The 20,598-nt window shown below is 49.2% G+C and overlaps 1 long non-coding RNA gene across 1 annotated transcript in view; it reads left to right on the top strand.

Moving 5' to 3' along the window:
- Positions 1 to 4,848: 4,848 nt before the first annotated feature.
- Positions 4,849 to 20,598, top strand: part of LOC117294504 — a 59,113-nt gene continuing 43,363 nt past the window's right edge. Inside the window, exon 1 of the long non-coding RNA XR_004519542.1 lies at positions 4,849 to 4,956. This is a non-coding gene — a long non-coding RNA (uncharacterized LOC117294504). The remainder of the gene's footprint in view (positions 4,957 to 20,598) is intronic.

The raw sequence follows: 20,598 nt of genomic DNA, 5'->3' as shown, positions 1-20,598 counted from the left end.
GTTGTAGGCCCTTTTTTTTTTTTTTTTTGCCAAAAGGGCAATAAAAAGTTTTTTTTAATTATGCCTAACTGAGGGAATGAATGAATTGGCATGTGTTTAAGAGCTTGAGTTCTGGCATAGTGATGGTGAGGTGTGGTCAAGTCTAAATGGCGGTAGTTGATTTTAGTGTTACACTTTATGGCATTGCAGTCAATTAGTCCAAACAAAGACTTAATGGTGAAAACAATGAGTCTACTTCACTCTACTTACCGGTAGAGTCGAATTACTAATTTGCATATTCCCTATGCCGCAAGGCAAAAATGCTAAGACTTTCACACACAATAGCGCCCTCCACCCTCCTACCCATAACGCCCCGCGACATGCCTGCCACGGAGTCGTCCTCTTTTCTCTTAGCCGCGAGTGGGTGAGGTTGTGTATAAATCTGTTCCACAGTTCACCATTACGCGTTGTCTATGTTAAAACGCCTTATCCTCGCTGAGAGTGCTTATAAGACTAGAAAAGATTGCGCCGGCGACACTCCGTCGCCCGGCTTGCAGTCCTCCAGCCGGCCTACGCAGCCTCTGTCGGCTGCGTCGGCCGGGGTACCCACCGATCAAAGAGGGGTTGCTTCCCGCTCCCCCTCCTCGGTCAGTGTGCGTGGGTCGACCCAGTCGAAGGTCAATCGCCCCGGCAAGGCCAAGAAAACCGGTGACGGGGCAGCGACCAAGAGAGGCAGGGCAAAAGGTGGCTCCGTTCCGGAGGGCACCGCCCACTCTCCCAGCACCGCCTCGGGTCTCTGAAGCCGGAGGGCATCCCCCCTCCGCACGGCTCAGAATACCCGGCCCGCACATTAAGAGGAGGACTGGCCCCGCTCCGAGGAGTGGGAATATTTTCCCGGTTATGCCACTCGACTGTGTATGCGCTGACTGCATCGAGGGCATTATGTCGGCATCCTCTTGGACGGCCTACCCCAAGCGGGCGGATTTATATTACCGATTTCCCCCCCAGGGATTTTGATAAATATTTTTCGACCCCGGTCCTGCGGGACTCCGCGGCAGACAAGCTGACCGCAGATAGGGGGTCAACCTCCTCCAAACTTCCCTTCGCCGACAAAGCGCGGGGGAAGATGGAGGAAGTAGTCAGGAAGATGGACTCAGCGTCTCGCTTTGGCATGCGCACATCGTCCTTTTTGCTTCTCTTGTCCGAGTACCACACGCTTGCCGGCGATGAGGACTCGGCGATCCCAGCGGACATGATGGTGGCGGCCCTCCATTGCCTGGATAATGGGCTGCGCACTGTCGTAGATCAATTTACGAGAGTATCCACCCTAGCAACATCTGCCCGTAGGGCAAACATCCTAGACGCTCTGTTCCTCCCGTCCGTCGGGGCTCGCAAATGACTTGATGCGCTCCCCCTAACAGGACGAGACCTGTTTGCAGGGCAATTCCAGGAGTTTATGGAGGCCGAGGCCAGGCGCCTCAAGGCCACAGATAAAATCAACTTAAAGAAGCCACAGACCTCCGTATCGGCGCCAAGAAAAGGCAAGCAAGCCTCCTTTTTGATTCCACGTAGGCGCCCACAGAGACCCGCCCGTGGTGGTTTTCGTGGGAATCAAGGACCGACGAACGCACGCACGCCGGCCCAAGGCCAACAGCGGGCCCAGTCGGGCCGTGGTTTTCGTGCGTCCGCCCCTCGGTATCCCGGGGCGTGGCGGAACTGACTTCCCTGTCTCCCACCCCGTCCGACCCTCTCAAGCGCCGTGCCCTCGAAGGGGAGATCAGTTCCCTTCTCCTCAAACGGGCAATACGCGTTGTCCCCGACCAGGGGACATGGACGGGGTTCATGTCCACTTTCTTCTTAGTTCCCAAGAAGGAGGCGGACACTTGGCGGCCGATCTTGAATTTAAAGCCCCTAAACCGATTTATTCGCCAAAAGCGCTTCCGTATGGAAACGCTGCGGGCAATCCTCGAATCAATCGAAACACCTGCGTGGGGGGCGAACTTAGACCTTCCGGACGCTTACCTCCACGTTCCCATCAGGGCCGAACACCGCAAATTTCTGAGCTTCCTCTACAACGGAACGCTATACGAATTTGTGGTGCTCCCCTTTGGGCTGTCAACCTCTCCTCGGTTTTCACCCGCGTGGTACGGGCGATTGGGGCAGCACTTCGGAGTCGAGGACTGCTGATTTTCCAATACCTCGATGATTGGCTAATTGTGGGCCGATCACGGGAGGCAACGGAGGCGCCGGCGGTAGCCTGGCTCAAATTACTAGGTCTCATGGCCAGCATGGTAGACCTAGTTGATTTCTGCAGGCTGAGGATGAGGCCTATCCAGCTCCATCTCCTCTCCTACTTCCGGCCCAGCCGTCATTCGGTCAACCTCCCGGTGCCTACCACGCCTTGGCTGACCCCCCACCTTCAATGGTGGGTGGAGGACGCCAACCTCACACGTGGTCAAGTGTTCCGCCCGCCCCGACCGACAGCGACCGTCGTCAACGACGCGTCTCTGTACGGTTGGGGGGCGACCCTCGACCCCCGCCAGATAGGGGTGTGGGGCCCGGAACACCACTCGACCCACATCAACGTCCTGGAAATGCTGGCGGTCCGAAATGCCCTCCAGCACATCCGGGCACAGTTCGTGGGCAGGCCGTCCTGGTGCGCTCCGACAACGCTACTGTGGTAGTGTATATCAGTCGGCTCGGCTGTGTGCACTAACCTGGGACCTAATCCACTGGTGCATACAGCAGGGGATCGCCCTGTCGGCGGTGTACATCCCGGGGAAGGAGAATGTCACGGCCGACGCTCTTTCCCGGGGCTGGATCGTCCCGACAGAGTGGTCCCTCCGCCCCTGTGTGGCCCAGTCGCTCTTCCTGCTAATCGACCGACCTCATGTGGATCTGTTCGCCTCTCTGACGAACAATCAACTGCTGATCTACTGCGCCAGGGGTCCCGATCCCGGGGCATGGCGGACCTGCACCTGACGTGCTGGGTGCTATCACGAGATCCCTCAGAGCAGCAGGCCTTTCGAGACGGGCTGCGGAAGTTGCCGCCCAGTCCCGGAGGGCCTCAACCCGAAGAGTTTATGACTGCCGACTACGCAATTTCTTTAAATGGTGTAGGCGGCGAGCTATTCATCCCGCCGATACTTCTGCAGAGGAAGTCGGGGATTTCCTCCTATATCTTTTTGAAAGCGGACTGGCGACGGCCACGGTAAAAAATTACCGATCTGCCACTGCAGCGGTCCACGGGGGATTTGTCGACGGTTTCGGATAACCGGGCGATCAGGCAGCTGACTAAGGGGATTTTTGTCACCCGTCCCCCTGTGCGCAAACTGGTGCCATTGTGGGACCTCTTTAGTGTACTGTCGGCACTAACCAAACACCCTTTTGAACCGCTGAGTGGAGCCACATTGCTGCACTTTAACGGTCAAAGTGGCCTTTTTGGTGGCGGTTGCTACGTCTCGCCGACGTAGTGAACTCCACTCCCTTACAGTGGCGGCAGGGCACATCCGGTGGGAACCCGGAGGAGTCCGCCTGATTCCTACGGCGGGGTTTCTGGCCAAGAACCAATCCGGTTCTTTCGAACCCCCAGACATTTTTGTCCCGACCTTAAAGCCTTTCGGCGGTTGCGGCCGACAAACTTTGGTGCCCGGTACAGGCGTTAAAGTGGTACATCGATCGCACAAAGTCAATCCGAATTGTTCGTGTCCACAGTTCCACCATTCCGACCAGCATCCCGCGATACAATCGCGCGTTGGATAGTTACAGCCATCGGTGCCAGGCGGATGGCCAGCGATCGATGGTCCGGTTCATGCCCACGAGGTACGGGGAGTGTCGGCCTCATGGGCTTTCTTTAAAGGGGTCTCCATGAGTGACATAACAAGGGCGGCCTCCTGGAAGAGCCCGTCCACATTCTCTGACTGCTACCTGAAGGACGTTCTACAGGTGGATGGGAGAGCGGGTAGAGCGGTGTTACAGGCGGACAGCCAAGCTGCGAAGCCAGAACAAGCTCCACCTGTTTAGGTGAGTTTACAGTGCTAACAATACTTATAATGTTTTGTTCATCCGTGGGACGACACCCCCTGTCGGTTTTGGAATGGACCACTATCGGGCCTAGCGGCCGCGAAGCGTTCTATGAATTTTCTGAGCGCGCCGGGGTCCTACGCCCCCACTTAAGACATGCAGTAGCACCGCGTATACCCACCGCCTGTCCTCGGTGCGAGTCTATGCAAATTAGTAATTCGACTCTACCGGTAAGTAGAGTGAAGTAGACTCCCCCCCCCCACCCCCACAGAAGTGTGGATGGGGTCTACGGACGAATACTTACCGGTAGAGTATCCCTCCCTCCTTCCCCACATACTCAGTCCTTGGGTGCTTACATTTAGTAGGGCTCATCGAAAAGAGGACGACTCCGTGGCAGGCATGTCGCGGGGCGTTGTGGGGAGGACAGTGGAGGGCGCTATTGTGTGTGAAAGTCTTAGCATTTTTGCCTCGCGGCATAGGGAATATGCAAATTAGTAGTTCAACTCTACCGGAAGTATTCGTTCGTAGACCCCATCCACACTTCTGTGGGGGGGGGGGGGATGGGCTGCTGTCTGCTGTAAGGAATGCTCATCCAGTTGAGTGACTTTAAACTTTATGTCACCTCGGCGTTGCTTCAAACACATTCTGCTTGCCCTACATTGTACCCCTTCTAACTTTGCTGATAATGTGGCAGTGTATGGGTACCAGGCTGGTAATCCATACTGTAAGATAGGCAGAACTAGCGATATATAAAGGCACCGAAGGAGGGCATGTGAAGATGACCCCCAGCAATCTGCCAAATGAAACAAAGAATATGTATCTTATTTGATGGTTGTTTTTTTTTTTCGCAGCTGATGTAAGAGAATTGTACACCCGATTTAGCACAGCCAAGTTGACAGTGGGAAACTTTGAAGGAGCAGATGTGATACAAACGCAACTCCCTAAATCATACAGGTAGGTAATGAATTATTGATTTGAAGCATTGCATGTTGAGATATCAATATATATATTTCTATTACAGAAAATACATCACCTCCGATACCTACATGCATGCTTCTAAATTTGCACTCAAAACAAAGGCTATGACGTCACCCACACACACTACACCCCTCAGTGGCCAGTGGCCCATACAATTACTCCTTCTAATTTAGCGCGCGCTAGGTATAGAGGTATTTTTAGGTTAGCTCCCTAGCAATACACATTGCAAGCGTTAAGATCATATTTCCGACACGATATGGCTAAACCCAAATCCTTTTTACGACAATGAACCACAGATACTCTTGCCATTTTTGTGACAGTTCACCGTCACCCTTGGACTTGGATAACCCTTGTGGAATCTGTTTTTACTGGACGTTGGTTCAAAGGAAAAAATGTTTCTTCATGGATCAAACCATGTCAACTCCTACACTTGAGCGGGAAAGTACAACCCTCCTCCTTGTGAAATTATTCATTATACGTTGCACAGGCTCATCATGTAAACACATTTGGCATTTAGAAAAAATCATGGTTTTTCCTCCAACTACACTTCAGGCCCCCCCCCCCCCTTTTCCCCTCGGAGAGAAACGGAACAACCTTCTCTCTGGGCTAGCTTGGCTGGAAGATCACGTACATCGCCAGGCGCCTACGGGCCACCGTTACTTCTCGTCCGCCTTCCTTCATCCTTAACTGTTTCTTCACTTTGGAGATGTAAATTCATGGCGATCGGGGCCTTGGTGGCCCCCTTTTTCTTTATTCATTCAAGCGCTCGCCTTGTTCGTTACATGATGCTACGTCGGCCTCCTGAGGGAAAATATTGATCACACAGCCAGTCCGGCTCTCCACCTAACTCCCGCAGAACAGTTACACACCGGCCTTACTACATTTAACACACTACCATACTACATTTAACACACTGGTTCTCGTCCGTTCAACAAAGTTAAACAACATCGGGCCCATTCAGTACTTGGACAGGATACCGCCTGAGAATACTGGCTGTCTACGTTGTTTTTCACCGACATCCAGTGACTACTGGGTAAAATTTTACAGTTTTCCCTGCTCCTGTAGAAGCCTCCTCCTCTTCCTACCACAGAGAGACAACTAGAGCTGCTCTCCTCCGTCTTTTGGGCTACCCTGTGTCCTTTTTTCCGAACACCTATAGTCCCACATCAACGTCCTGGAAATGTTAGCAGTCTCCAAAGTACTGCAACATTTCCAGTCGGATGCCAGGAGCCGTGCAGTCCTGGTGAGGTGCGACAAAGCCACAGTGGCGGCTTACATCAACCACCAGGGGGACACTCGGTCAGGACGCCTGTGTGCACTGGCTTGGGATCTCATCCAGTGCATACAGCGGGGGACAGCATTGTCAGCAGTCCACATCCCGGGCATAGAGAACATCACAGCTGACGCTCTGTCAAGAGGCTAGATTGCCCCGACAGAGTGGTCACTGCTCCCACAAGATCAACTCACCTGATCAACCGACCACACGTGGACTTGTTAGCCTCCCATGCAAACAACCAACTGCCAACCTACTGCGCAAGGGGCCCAGACCCCAACGCGTGGAAGATCAGCGCTTTATCGGTGCAGTGGGATGCCTATGCGTTCCCACCCATCTCACTCGTCTCTCGGTCGCTGACCAAGATTGAGCAGGAGGACTGCCGGGTCCTCCTCATAGCCTTGTTTTGGCCCCGCCAACCGTGGTTCCCCGTGGGATGTTCGTTACCCATCCCCCAGTACCCAAACTGGTCCTGTAAACTAATCCTTGGCAGGTCGGCAACTGAGGGCCCCATTCGGGCACATGACGTCAGGGAGGTAGCCACCTCTTTGGCATTTTTTAAAGGTGTACCTTTAGCGAACATTACCAAGGTGGCCTGCTGGAAGTGCCCTAATACATTCTCCGAATGCATTCTACCTGAAGGACATCCGCCAGGCAGATGGCAGAGCTGGAAGAAAAGTGCTGAAGACGGCCAGCCAAGTTTCGCAGAAATGCTAACTGGTGAGTCCACTTTCCTCTGATATATATTTTTATGTGCATTTGAAACTTAATGAGGTGTTTGTTTTTATCCCATATTGGCGATACCCCCCTGTGTTTGCGCCCTCTTCTTGGGCCCCAGGGCCACGTGCTGCACCAAGCGTCTGGGCTGACCTGTTAATTATAGTGCGGTCTTCTGTTGTGTAGTCTGCCTCCAGGCCCTCTGGTTCTCGCTTGATTGCGGGTGGACCATGGGCCTTTTGGGGTTTCTTAGGCGCGCCCCGTGTCCTACGCCCATCTTGACATACAATCCCGTATACCCACCGCCTACTCGGTGCGAGTCTGTGCAATTTTAGTATTCGCTCTACAGGTAAGTAGACCCCCATCCCACAGTAGTGTGGGTAGGTCTATGAGCGAATACTTACCTGTATAGCACCCTTCTACTTCCCCACCATACAAGTGGATTCTTGAGTACTTAGGCGTGTAACGCTTGACGAAAAATAGGACCCCGACGTGGTGCGCATGTCTAAGGTTATCTGGGATAGGACTCTTGAGGAAGCTATTGTGTGTAAAACTCATATTGTGTGTAAAACGGCATATAGGGAACAGTGCAATTGTAGTATTTGCTCTACAGCAGCCTTGTAGCCACGGTGGGCGGCGGTGGGCGAGCCCGCCCAGCACTGACAATTTCCGCCTGGCACTTCAGCTGAAAAATAGACTGCCGCCCACCACAAAATTTCCCCCAAAATTAATAAAAAATTTAAAGTTCTGCTGATATTGATCACATTGCAAGACTAAAATGTCATGTTTTTTCGTGTTTTTGTCATTTTAAATGCAGTTTGTAATTTTTTTAGCCAGAATTTCGAGCAATAAAAACCTCAAGCGTGTTTCCCACGTAACTTGTCTCTTGCCAAGTTTTGAAATGTGCCCTGATGTTTTTATTGAACGAACTATAGTACAGTGCAGAAGGCGTACCGTCTATACAGTCTGAGTAGTGCTGGTACCGTGCACATGTACACGATGTATGTATGTACATGTGGTGTACACCAGCGGATGTGGTAGACCCTAGAGTGCACTACAAGTCTAGTCGTGAGGTTTTCTAGGGGATTTCATGCATTCCATGTACACACAAACAGTATCGCCACACAACAGTACAAGGGGTGTGTAAAGTCTAGTGTACGAGTTCGCGTATCCCGGATGCACATATAGGCATGTAAACACGTTCGCTTCGTCCACACGTGTGACAGCGCGCTGGGTTTTTAACTTGAATGAGATCTGTGTAAATTTTAAGATGGCCTCGCAACGTAAGCTGGACGACTTTTTTGGAAAACAGAAAAGATTGGAAGACGATATAACAGTATCTCACACAGCTTCAGTTAGTGCTGAGAATGAAACTGTACCTGAGACTATCGAGACAGTTACTCCACCTTCAAAGTTCAAGTTCATGCTTCATCGCGGTGGGATACTACTACAACAAGCTAACAGCAGAAACTATTTCACAAACAGTCTATTCACAACAAATGCATCACAATTATTTTGTATTAACACATTTTTGTAATAATAATTGTCATTATACTTTAAAATTGTGATTCTTGAATCTTACATAATGTGCATTTGGCACGATTGGAATGTTAATATTTAGCCCTGAAAACAATCCTTATAACAAAGTACGTGCGAACTGCTCGCAATCTCCGACCAAGTTTAATTTCAGCTGCGCCCACCACTAAAAATGTCCTAGCTACAACACTGCTCTACAGGTAAGTATTCGCTCGTAGAACCAACCACACTACTAGGGATTCCTATTCTATCAAGTATCAGATCAGTATCCTAAAAATAAACCAGAAAGTGAATCTAGAAGGAGGAATTGTATGGGCTACTGAGGGGTGCAGTGTGTGTGGGTGGCGTCATAGCCTTTGTTTTGTGTCAGCGGATTGCTTGCACATGCACATTATAAATGCATATGTAGGTATTGGAGGTAAGTATTTTCTAGGAAATCCCTACAGATTTGGGGAAAATTTGTTTTTCAGTAACACCATGTGTGTATCTGCTTGCCAGGTAGAGTTTGTTCTTTAGAGAACTGTCTTGCTATTCTACTATCGCGGAGTAGATTTATCTGATTGTTTGGGAGACTTCTCAGGTCTCAAAAGAACTGTCCTGGTTTTGAACTACCACCTTGGCGGAAGGTATAGACCGATCCAGGCGCGCAAGTGCTTGGCGCCGCCGAGCGCTGCGCGCCACTGCTGGATTGTCTTTGTGCCTTGTTTTGTGCGCAAAGGTATGAGAAAATCGTTTTCCTTTTCACTTTTGATGGGAATTGAATGTCTTCCTCGACAATCTATGAAATTTCCTTGATGTGGCTGCTTGATATAACAACATACTACATTCTTGATAAATTTTTACAATTAAGCAGAAAGTAAAATACTGAAATTCTGACAAAATACCTTGCCGATGTAATGCATTTTAGCGACTACATATTATGCAGTTTCCGCGTCTTTGACCCCTAACTCGCCTAAAAAGACAAGCACCTTTTTCAAGATGATCCGGCTTCTATTTTGTTGCAAATGTGTGTGGTCAGTGATCTACATTGGTTTACTTCACTCTACTTACCTGTAGAGTGACTACTACAATTGCATTGTTCCCTATGCCGGCAGGCAAATAGCTAAGAGTTTTACATACAATAGCGCCCTCAAGTGTCCTATCCCCGACCACCTGTGGCATGCGCACCACCTCGGCGTCCTCTTTTCCTCTTAGCAGGCAGAGCAACGGACTTGAAAATTTTTTGTTCGTATAAATCGGTAAGATTTAGTAGTGCCTTGGTGCTTACGGTCCTTACGAACCTTACGGTCTCACCGTCCTAGCCTTTAGTCAAGGCGCACGCGGCACACCGGATAGCACGCTTAGCCCCAAAAATGTAATGCACGAAAAAAGACTATCACCACGAGCGGCGAAGCCGCGAAGCGCCTTTACCAACTCGTTTTGGGGGCCTTTTGTTTTTCTTTACATTTGTCAACGATTTTGGTGGGAGAAAATGTAACGAATTTGCATCGAACGTTCTTGTGACGTCATGCAAGTAATTGTGGCTTCTTATTGGCCAGCAACTCACCACGCTAATGCATTATGCATTACATTTTCTCCCACCAAAATCGTTGGCAAATGTAAAGAAAAACTTAAGGCCCCAAAACGAGTTGGTAAAGGTGCTTCGCGGCTTTGCCGCTCGCAGTGATAATCTTTTTTCATGCTTTACATTTTTGGGACTTTGTGGCCATCCGGTGTGCCGCATGCGCCTTGACTAAAGGCTATTACTGTCCCTGCCTGGATCCACCCGACAGAAGGGGAAGCCCCGGTAAGGCAAAAAAATCGCCAAGTACCGGTGCAACACCCAAGAAGGCACGATTGGGAAAACGGGACTCCACTGCGGAGCCCGCCCCATCAATCCCAGGCAAGCCAGCGGGGCACACGGCTCGGTGCGCCCAGGGCTGAGTACAGGGTATGCACAGCTCAGTGCATCCGGCCCCCCATAGTGCACACGCAAGTACCGCGGTGCCCAGGGATGGCCTTTTGTAAGGCCGGACCGACCAGCCAGCCCCCGCCTATGCTATTGGGCTCGGGGCGCTGTCGGCCGCCGGGGAGATTGGCAATGGGGAACAGCCCCTTTGGGGCCCTGTCGGAACGTTACGTTCCGAGGGATTGGCCTCGACTTCCGGGTTCACCCGCTGTTCAGGCATTCCCGCCCCGATCTTACATCGGAGCCCACTCAGGGCCCCCTCCAAAGAAGGGCAAGAAGACCCGCCCTCGCAGCCCAAGCTTGAGCTGCTCAACCTCCAGTCGGTCCCACCATGGCAAACGCCACAAGGGTGGGGACCCGATTTCAAGGGAGGAACTTTTAGAGGTGTTTCACACCCTCTCGGCCTCATTTACGGGCTGACGCGAGGGTGCTGGACAAGGCCCGTCTGACTTGGCCACCGAACCGGTACCCGATATTCAGCACGGCCACGGGTTTGCGCCGAGCCTACGGGGACTCACTCACACGGCTGCGTCGGCCGGGGTACCCAACGATCAAAGAGGGGTTGCTTCCCGCTCCCCCTCCTCGGTCAGTGTGCGTGGGTTGACCCAGTCGAAGGTCAAACGCCCCGGCAAGGCCAAGAAAACCAGTGCCGGGGCAGCGACCAAGAGAGGCTGGGCAAAAGGTGGCTCCGTTCCGGAGCGCACCCACCCTCTCCCAGCATCGCCTCGGGGTCTCTGAAGCCGGAGGGCATCCCCCCTCCGCATGGCTCAGAATACCTGGCCCGCACCGACCACATGGATTCCCCCACGACGGTTGGTGACGGCCTTTTGCAAGGTTTTCCAACCCACAAGGCACCAGCCCGCGCCATAGGCTGTGGGGCGCTGGCCATGGGGAGAAGGATTATGGGTGCTGAGTCGGGTACCTGGGACTCCCCCGGGATACCCCACTCACAGGGCCCGCCCTCGTCTTCGGGTTTCACCCGTTGTTCGGGCATCCCTGTCACTCAGGTTTCCTCGGAGAGGGCCTCGAATTTGTCCCGTGAGCGGGTACCGAACAAGAGGCAGAAGACCAAAAAGGACCGTCGTCTGCGGTCGTCTGACGACTCCTTGCCTGACGCCCATAGGAAACGCCTTCGGGTAGCGAACCGCTATCCCAAGACGAATTCCTTACGGCTTTCCAGACCTTAGCGGCCTCAATATCCGGTCGGCGCGAGGTCCAGGAGTTTTCCCAGTTTTCAGGGCCGTACATCCAGGCCGACCAGTCCGGTCATGGCTGGGTGCGCCAGGATCGGGGCGGCGTACCGTGCAGGGTCAGCCGGGCACCGGCCTACCCTCCCAGCCACCGTCCCACGGTCACCGCACAGGAGGTTGCATGGGGTGCGGTGGATCAGGGTGATGTGCGGTCAAGCACGGGTGCCGTTCACAATCCCAGACGGGGATTAGCATACACCCTTCGGGGTCCTTTGTATCCGATCGGGATGCAGAGCACCATGATTTGTTAGGCACAGCCCTACCTTTGGGTGAACAATCACTAAGTGTGTCTGACCCCCCCCCGTGTCCGGTGACTCGTCCCCGGAAGAGGACAAGTTGGCCACGGCGGTTCAACGGCTCTCAATTGTCGAAACTGAATTGCGCCTTGTCCAAAGGGACATGGCCCGAGTGTTGGATCTTCCCGCCGAGGAGGCGGGGGACGCCCCCTCTGAACGGCGGTCTTTTAAGAGGAGGACTGGCCCCGCTCCGAGGAGTGGGAATATTTTCCCGGCTATGCCACTCGACCATGTATGCGCTGACCGCTTCGAGGGCATTATGTCGGCACCCTCTTGGACGACCTACCCCAAGCAGGCGGAATTATATACTGCCGATTTCCCCCCCGGGATTTCGATAAATATTTTTCGACCCCGGTCCTGCCGAACTCCGCGGCAGACAAGCTGACCGCAGACAGGGGGTCAACCTCCTCCTAACTTCCCTTCGCCGACAAAGCGTGGGGGAAGATGGAGGAAGTAGTCAGGAAGATGGACTCAGCGTCTCGTTTCGGCATGCGCACATCGTCCTTTTAGCTTCTCTTGTCCGAGTACCTCACGCGATCCCAGCGGACATGGTGGTGGCGGCCCTCCATTGCCTGGATAATGGGCTGCGCACTGTCCTAGATCAATTTACGAGAGTATCCACCCTAGCGACATCTGCCCGTAGGGCAAACGTCCTAGACGCTTTGTTCCTCCCGTCCGTCAGGGCTCGCAAGCGACTTGATGCGCTCCCCCTAACGGGACGAGACCTGTTTGCAGTGCAATTCCAGGAGTCTATGGAGGCCGAGGCCAGGCGCCTCAAGGCCACAGATAAAATCAACTTAAAGAAGCCACAGACCTCCGTACATCCGTACCTTTGTGATTCCACGTAGGCGCCCACAGAGACCCACCCGTGGTGGTTTTCGTGGGAACCAAGGACCCACGAACGCACGCACGCCGGCCCAAGGCCAGCAGCGGGCCCAATCGGGCCATGGTTTTCGTGCGTCCATCCCCCGGTATCCTGGGGCGTGGCGGAAGTGACTTCCCTGTCTCCAGGCGACCTCCCGCCGACGGACCCGTGGGAGCCCGCCTTCAGTACTTTTGGGGTCTTGGGCTCAGATCACGTCTGACAGGTGGGTCCTCGAGACGACCGAGTGCGGCTACGCACTCGAGTTCACGAGGACCCCCCCCAACCCCCCCCCCCCAACCAATTTTCCAATACCTCGACGATTGGCTAACCATGGGCTGATTGCGGGAGGCAACGGACGCGGCACTGACGGTTACTTGGCGCCTGACGTCCCACCTGGGGTTCCTGGTAAACATCGCACCCAATCCCCTCTCAGGTGCCCACCTTTCTGGGTGCGGCTCTCGACCTTCGGCGGAACGGGTACAGAACCTAAGTAGGTGCGTAGCCCTTTTCCGTTTGGCTACTGTGGCGCCGGCGGTAGCCTGGCTCAAACTACTAGGTCTCATGGCCAGCATGGTAGACCTAGTAGATTTCTGCAGGCTGAGGATGAGGCCTATCCAGCTCCATCTCCTCTCCTATTTCCGGCCCAGCTGTCATTCAGTCAACCTCCCGGTGCCTACCACGCCTTGGCTGACCCCCCACCTTCAACGGTGGGTGGAGGACGCCAACCTCACACGTGGTCGAGTGTTCCGCCCGCCCCGACCGTCAGCTACCGTCGTCACCGACGCGTCTCTGTACGGTTGGGGGGCGACCCTCGACCCCCGCCAGATAGCGGGTGTGTGGGGCCCGGAACACCACTCGACCCACCTCAATGTCCTGGAAATGCTGGCGGTCCGAAATGCCCTCCAGCACTTCCGGGCACAGTTAGTGGGGCAGGCCGTCCTGGTGCGGTCCGACAATGCTACAGTGGTAGCATATATCAATCACAGAAGTGTCGATGGGGTCTACGAACGAATACTTACCGGTAGAGTATCCCTCCCTCCTTCCCCACATACTCAGTCCTTGGGTGCTTACATTTAGTAGGGCTCATCGAAAAGAGGACGACTCCGTGGCAGGCATGTCGCGGGGCATTGTGGGTAGGACAGTGGAGGGCGCTATTGTGTGTGAAAGTCTTAGCACTATTGCCCAGCGGCATAGGGAATATGCAAATTAGTAATTTGACTCTACCGGTAAGTATTCGTTCGTAGACCCCATCCACACTTCTGTGATTGATATACGCTACCAGCCAGCCAGTCGTTACCAGCCTAATTCATATTTTACTGTGGTGTTCTCGTTTGTTTTAAGTGCTCATATCTTCCCTGCAGTAAAACTGTTTTCCGCGTTCAATTGAGCCATTTTCCCCAAATATATCACGTGTTTCCGATGATCCCGTTCTGGGCACTCTGCAGCAGTTCTCGGAGCGCGAATTCTGATATGAACGTCCAGGGCACTCAGCAGCAGTTACTGGCGTGCGAATTCTGATGAATAAAACTGGGCATTGAAGTACGCCTGCTTTGACCTCTTAAAACCGAAGATAAACCGGATCGGGTTTAACTTTGTGCTGTCTGAACGCAGTTTTTTTTATTTTTACGACCACCCCCCGCTGCTCCTAAAAGTTAAACCGGTTAAGGTAAAACATAGTACGCTGTCTGAACAAACCCTATGAAACCCAAGGTGATCCCCTGAGCCTTCTATTTTACCAAGGCTGTAGAACGCTCATCCATGGTTTCAACCATAGCAGCCATTGTTTCATAACACCCCATACATATCGGGTGTCGTGGCCGAGCGGATAAGAGCACCGAACTCAAGCTCTGGTGTTTCTGTTCAGCAGAGTGTGGGTTCAAATCCCGGTTGTAACACTTGTGTCCTTGAGCAAGACACTAAACTGTAATTGCTCTTGACCACCACAGATGAGGATAGCATTACCTCTACACTGGCTATGGGTAGACCCTCTCTGCAAGCCTCAAGCCAAAGGCTAACTAGGGTCCAATCCGAGCTCACCAAACAAGGAGCCTGACTACGTTTTTAGCTCTTTTTCAGGGAGTGACTATTCCAGAAATTATGCAGGCAGCATTCTGGAAATCCCTCAAAAATCACATTCTGCTACCAGCGATATGTGCTACAGTCTCACGGCTGCATGGGCAGTCAAGTCCTACATTCAGCAGCACTCAAAAACCTGGAGACGTGTTGCCGACTTGAACTCTTAAGAGCACCTCAAGCACAGCATACTGGTATATCTTAACATCTCCTGTTTTTTATTTGTTTCAGTGACAATTAGTAAAGACATGTTCTCTCTGGGCACTACACTGCATGTCCTGTTCCTCCCTATCTGGCGGTTTAATGGTGCTACTCTGCTTTTGTAGGAATAGGAGGTGATGTATTTTCTGTAACAGAATCTCCCGAAACTCGCAGGGATTTTCTTAGCTTTAAAACTTGAATGGTGGCACCTTGATAAAGATCTTTTGGGGACTGGCTTGCTGGTCTTGACTTGTCTGGAGTTGTACCTGTTGCACTTGATTGTGGTCTTAGGATCATCTTTGTTGTAATGTTGAACGAGTGGTGGAAGGATTGTTGGTTGAGGTATTGGTCGGTGTGGGTAGGTTTTCTGTAGGTGCTATGGTGGAGTTTGCCCGCTGGTGTCCTGGTGATGAGGACATCAAGAAAAAGCAATCTTGCTGTACTGCTCTGCTCCATGGTGAGCTATGCGGTGTTGCTGGTTGAGGTAATGCAGATAGTGGAGGAGAGAATCCGGTCTGTTAGGCCACACAATGAAGGTGACATCCACTTAAAGAAGTCACAGGCTAGGTAGTGAGTAGGGATGACATCTCAAACTCTTCCATGATTATATGTCAGCTAGGACTGGGGATATAGAAGATCTCATAGAGGTCCCAGCTGCCTGCTCATAGAACTTGTCTTGGAATTGAAAACAACTAGAAGAAGCTCAAGTTAAATGGGAGGTCTGCGCTGAGCCTCAGAAGACAATGAATGAAAAAGAAGAAAGTTGAAAATAAGTTTGACTCTCTCAATTAACCCTTTGCTGGAAAGTTCATGCGATCACTGAAGAGTGACTGTATAGAATCCTCAAATTAAATGTTGTAGTTTGATTGAGATCCTACAGACTGGAGCTACATGGTCCATGGTGCATTCTCATGTTATCCCTTTCGTGCCCCCAATGACTTCATAAATCTGAATCAAACTTCACCTACCAGGGAAGTCTTGTTTAATTTGCCCTCGCTCGGTTGGTTGCTCAGAAAAAGTATTTTCATACTACTTCGCTACGCTCATACGCATGAAAAGCAGTTTCATTTTCTATGGACGACAAGAAACAAAACACACTACAAAATACAAACAATTTGTTTCAGATAATTTTATTATAGCATGGGATTGGGCCGTAGCGCAACGGTGAGTGTTAAATTGATCAATAAGGAGTAGCATATTATTAATATTAGTTAGTTACAAGGTTTTAATGTTAGTTAAAATAATTATAAATATCCATCATAACTCAATCCAGACTCATCGAGTCTCTGCCCTTACGGCCCTTCGGGCATCGCCCGGTATCCTCTTTTATCTTCTTACTACATAGCGAGTGCAGTCAACTGTAACATTTACTATTATTTATATTTATGTTTTAAATACAATTTTGGATGATCGCCATTCCTCACTATCAAGACTCACCGATTCTCAGTCATCTAAAGCCTTTTCGAGCATCGCCCAGTATCCTCCCACATTTTCTTATTACAATGGATTACAGTCAACTACAAAAATTTTCGTTAATGCATACACTTAGATTTAAAACACCATTCATCATATTTAGGTATCAGTGTCAAGCCATCGAGCCTCGACTCAAGCTTTATATACTAAACACATTGTGTTAACTTAAATCCAATTCGAAGGAAGTGTATATTCCCAGAATTTAAAACATTATACGTGTACAAATTGATACAACTTTACATGGTGATTATTAATTGATTTACAACTTGATAATTTTCGGAGAATACTTCTCACGTATAAACAAAATTCTCCATTATTATATAATTTTGCTATTACTCTTTGGAAAGTATTGAGGACACAAGCAGTCTCTGATCAAAGTGTCTCTTCACATATCTGTTTTTTGCTACTGTTGTCTTCCATCTACCATGTTGCATGATTAATTCTTCGCCTACTCCTTTATTTGCTAAATGGGAGGCTCCCCCCGATCTCAGACTATGCAAACCGTATATCTTCGGGTTTTGAATTCCTATTAATTTAAGAGCATCGATAAATAATTCACGACATCTAGTATAACTTAGGGGCTTATTCACATGAGGTTTATACATTTTAATACTGGGATGGTATGATAGTGCTGTGAATAGATGTACATCTTGGCCGATTGTAACACTAGATCTGGACATAAAATTCCTTAATATCGCAACGGGGGAGTATGAGGTGTGAGTATCGGATAGATAAGCTTTATTCCCTTCTCTAAAAATGTCCGTCTTGGATCTGGGTATGAAAATACTAAATCCTTTATTATTCGGAAGTTCTTCAATATGAGAAGCCTTTATCTGAACCATTTCATCGTGCCTGAAAAGTAGGGCAAATTTTAAGGAAACGTAGCAGGCTGTTCTTAGTTCCATTAATGTGTTATCAGCTCCTCCTAATTGGTCAACTATACGTTTAACTTGCTCTAGAGTTATTGGTTCTTTTTGAATTGATGGTTTGTGAAGTTGACGTCTGGCATTACTAAAATTTGTGGAACTATTGGTGAGTCTACCGGGTTGATTTTTGCATTAACTAAAGTATGTACCCATTTGATGGCTGCTGCAGCTGATGTGAGAACGCTATCCGAGTTTGCTTTTTTTTTAATTGAACAAAGTATGCGGCTATTACTTCCTCTTGAATTGGAAGTTTTTTGTCTGTACACATTTCCTTAATCCAAGCAAAACATTTCCTGCATTTGTATAAATATGCAATAGTTGTGCCATCTGCCTTAGACAACACAGCTTCATTGAAGATTTGTCTTCTCATACTGTCCAGCTGGATTGTAAATTCTGTCCAAAACGGTTGTGAGTATACTATGCAAGCAAAAACAAATAAAATATATTGAACAAGTAGGCCTAATAATTGATTAAAGATTTGGAATCAGTTAGGTTGCAGTGCAATCGATGAAAACAGCACAAATAACACCTTTAAATCTTTGGGAACCGAGTAATGAATTTTTGTTCCTTCCAAGTTCCAAAGCATTTTCCCCTTCGACTGAAACAAATCCCTTTATCCATATTTTGTAGTGTAACCACATAATTGGCCAAAACACTGAAGAAGGCCACTGGGAAAACTAAAGTACCTTTAGCTTTACAGTTGAGGAGTGTCTGTAAAACACTCGGAATCAAAACTACTGGGGGTACTAATAGACAATTCTCTCCTGACCAATTTTGGGCAAAGGCATCTACTCCAGAAGTGCCCGGGTTCCAAAATCTCGAAAAGAAACGTGGAAGTTTGGTATTATAATGACAGGCGAAACAATCTACGGAAAATGGACCCCACAGCTTTGTTAGAATATGAAAAAATGGTGTTGATATCATCCAATCATCAGTGTCAACCAATCTACTTACGAAATCTGCTTGTTCGTTTTTATTTCTAGGGATCCATTCAACTTCAATTCTAATGTTGTGATGCATGCAAATCTGAAATATGTCATTTGCGATTCCTTGTAATTCTGTATTCATACTGCCCACTTCAACAATCCTTGCCGCAGGTTGACTATCTGTATAAACTTTTAACTGGGACCCCGAAACAATAGGTAAGAAGGAAGAAATAGCGAAGAGAATGGTGTTAAGTTCTCTCCATGTGGAACTTTTGGTTGCTTGTACTTTTGACCATTGCTTGTGGGCTGTATGTACATCATTACAAACGATTGCACCCGACCCTGTTGCACTTGCATCACAACATACAATCTTATTCACTTTCCTACTTGCAAATACGTGCCGAACATTTAATATAGAAACATTTCGGGACCAGAACTGAACTTCAGAATTGGTTTGGTGAGTTAAAGTTATGGAATCAGCTTCGTCGTTGGCTTGAGCGATCTGAACATGGCAATGCCTAGTCATAAGCCTAGAAATATTGCCACATACTGGACCAAGTGAAATAATTTGTCCAACAAAGGAATGTAGTTTTCGAACAGTTAAGTTGTGCGTTTCTTGAATTTCACGAATGTTTTTTTGTATTTTATCTATGCGCCTGTCAAGTACTCTAAGTGTTCCTTCTCTAGTGTCCCAACGCATACCTAACCATTCGATTGACTCTGAAGGCTCCCATACGCTCTTGGCAATGTTATAAATGAATCCCGCTCTTAGCAAATCAACTCTCACATGTTTAGATATTTTCTTAGCTTCAGTTGCATCAATTTCAGTATTATTCGTTAACTTTGGAATGACAATAAAACCATCATCCAAGTATAGAGCAATTAGAATACCAGAAGCTCTCCAATGTGTGACCAAAGGTTTAAGCACTTTTGTGAAAATTAGTGGAGCAGACGATAAGCCAAAAGGAAGAACAGTGAATTCGAAATATCTTTGAACTCCATTAATTGTCCGTGAAAACCCGAGATACTTCTGATAAGCGTTAGCTATGTCTATGTGATGATAACCTGATTTAAGGTCAAAAGATATAAGCTGTGCGTTTTCAGAGAAAAACTGCAAGGCAACTTTCCAGTCATCGATTTTGAAATGATTCTTTTGTACAAACTTATTTATTCTGCTCAAGTCAAGTATTAATCGTTTCTTCCCTGAAGGTTGAAAAGCTACAGATAACGGACTAACTGTGTAAGATGGGTCTGGCTTCTCTGATATTCTGTTTGAAGTTAACAATTCAAGGATGGAATCAGTGACAAAGGAAATCTCGTTTAATGCTGAATTGTTGTTCCGATAAAACATTGGTGGTGGGAATTCTATAAAAGGAATTTTGTAACCTTCAGTAACTACCGACATGATCATTTTAGATGCACCTATACTTTGCCAAAATTGGGCACACTGCTTTAGTCTTCCCTTTACATTCGTTTTATCAGTTTTTAGCTCTTTGTTAATGTATTTATCGAAATCACATTGTACCTCTAACACATCCCCGAATTTCTGCTCTAGGTGGGTGACTTTAAGCTGTCCCGCTTGATCCTGTGCTGCTGGCTCCGTTGTTGATGGTTGCCGTATAGGGGACTGGGATGTTGGAATTTGTGAAGGTGCTGGCAATAAGAGCCGGGCTTGGTCGCTGATAAACTGGGACCTGCCAGGGTGAGGTTCTACTGAACTGGTTGTATCCAGCCGTCGACATTGCTCTATCTCTTGGTTTGGCCTTGGAAGTGATGGCGACGGGGTAGAATGGGCACTCTCTTGCCCAATGCCCTGGCCTTCTACAACTGAAGCACATGTCAGCATGTGGCAAGCCTATAAGAGAAATATATCAATCAGAAGAGTTATAAGAGTTTAAACGTTATCAAACGATATAGAAACGCCATGATTGTGAAAGATAACCATTGGCAAAAGAATTTTGTTAACCCCAAGTTAACACTCCCGTGTGCGGTGTTACGGCCTGAACTGATTGACCGAACCTATTGTCCCCTTATATACGCGTATACGCTTCATTGATTTTTAACTTTCCCACACTCAATAAACCACGTGACCCTGACGATTGGATTAGACGCGCTTTCAAGTCATCCCTCCAAA

This window comes from Asterias rubens, chromosome 9, assembly GCF_902459465.1.
Source record: "Asterias rubens chromosome 9, eAstRub1.3, whole genome shotgun sequence".
In the NCBI taxonomy this organism is placed as follows: domain Eukaryota; kingdom Metazoa; phylum Echinodermata; class Asteroidea; order Forcipulatida; family Asteriidae; genus Asterias; species Asterias rubens.
Note: the sequence above shows the minus strand (reverse complement) of the source record. Positions and strands in the feature narration are given on the sequence as shown.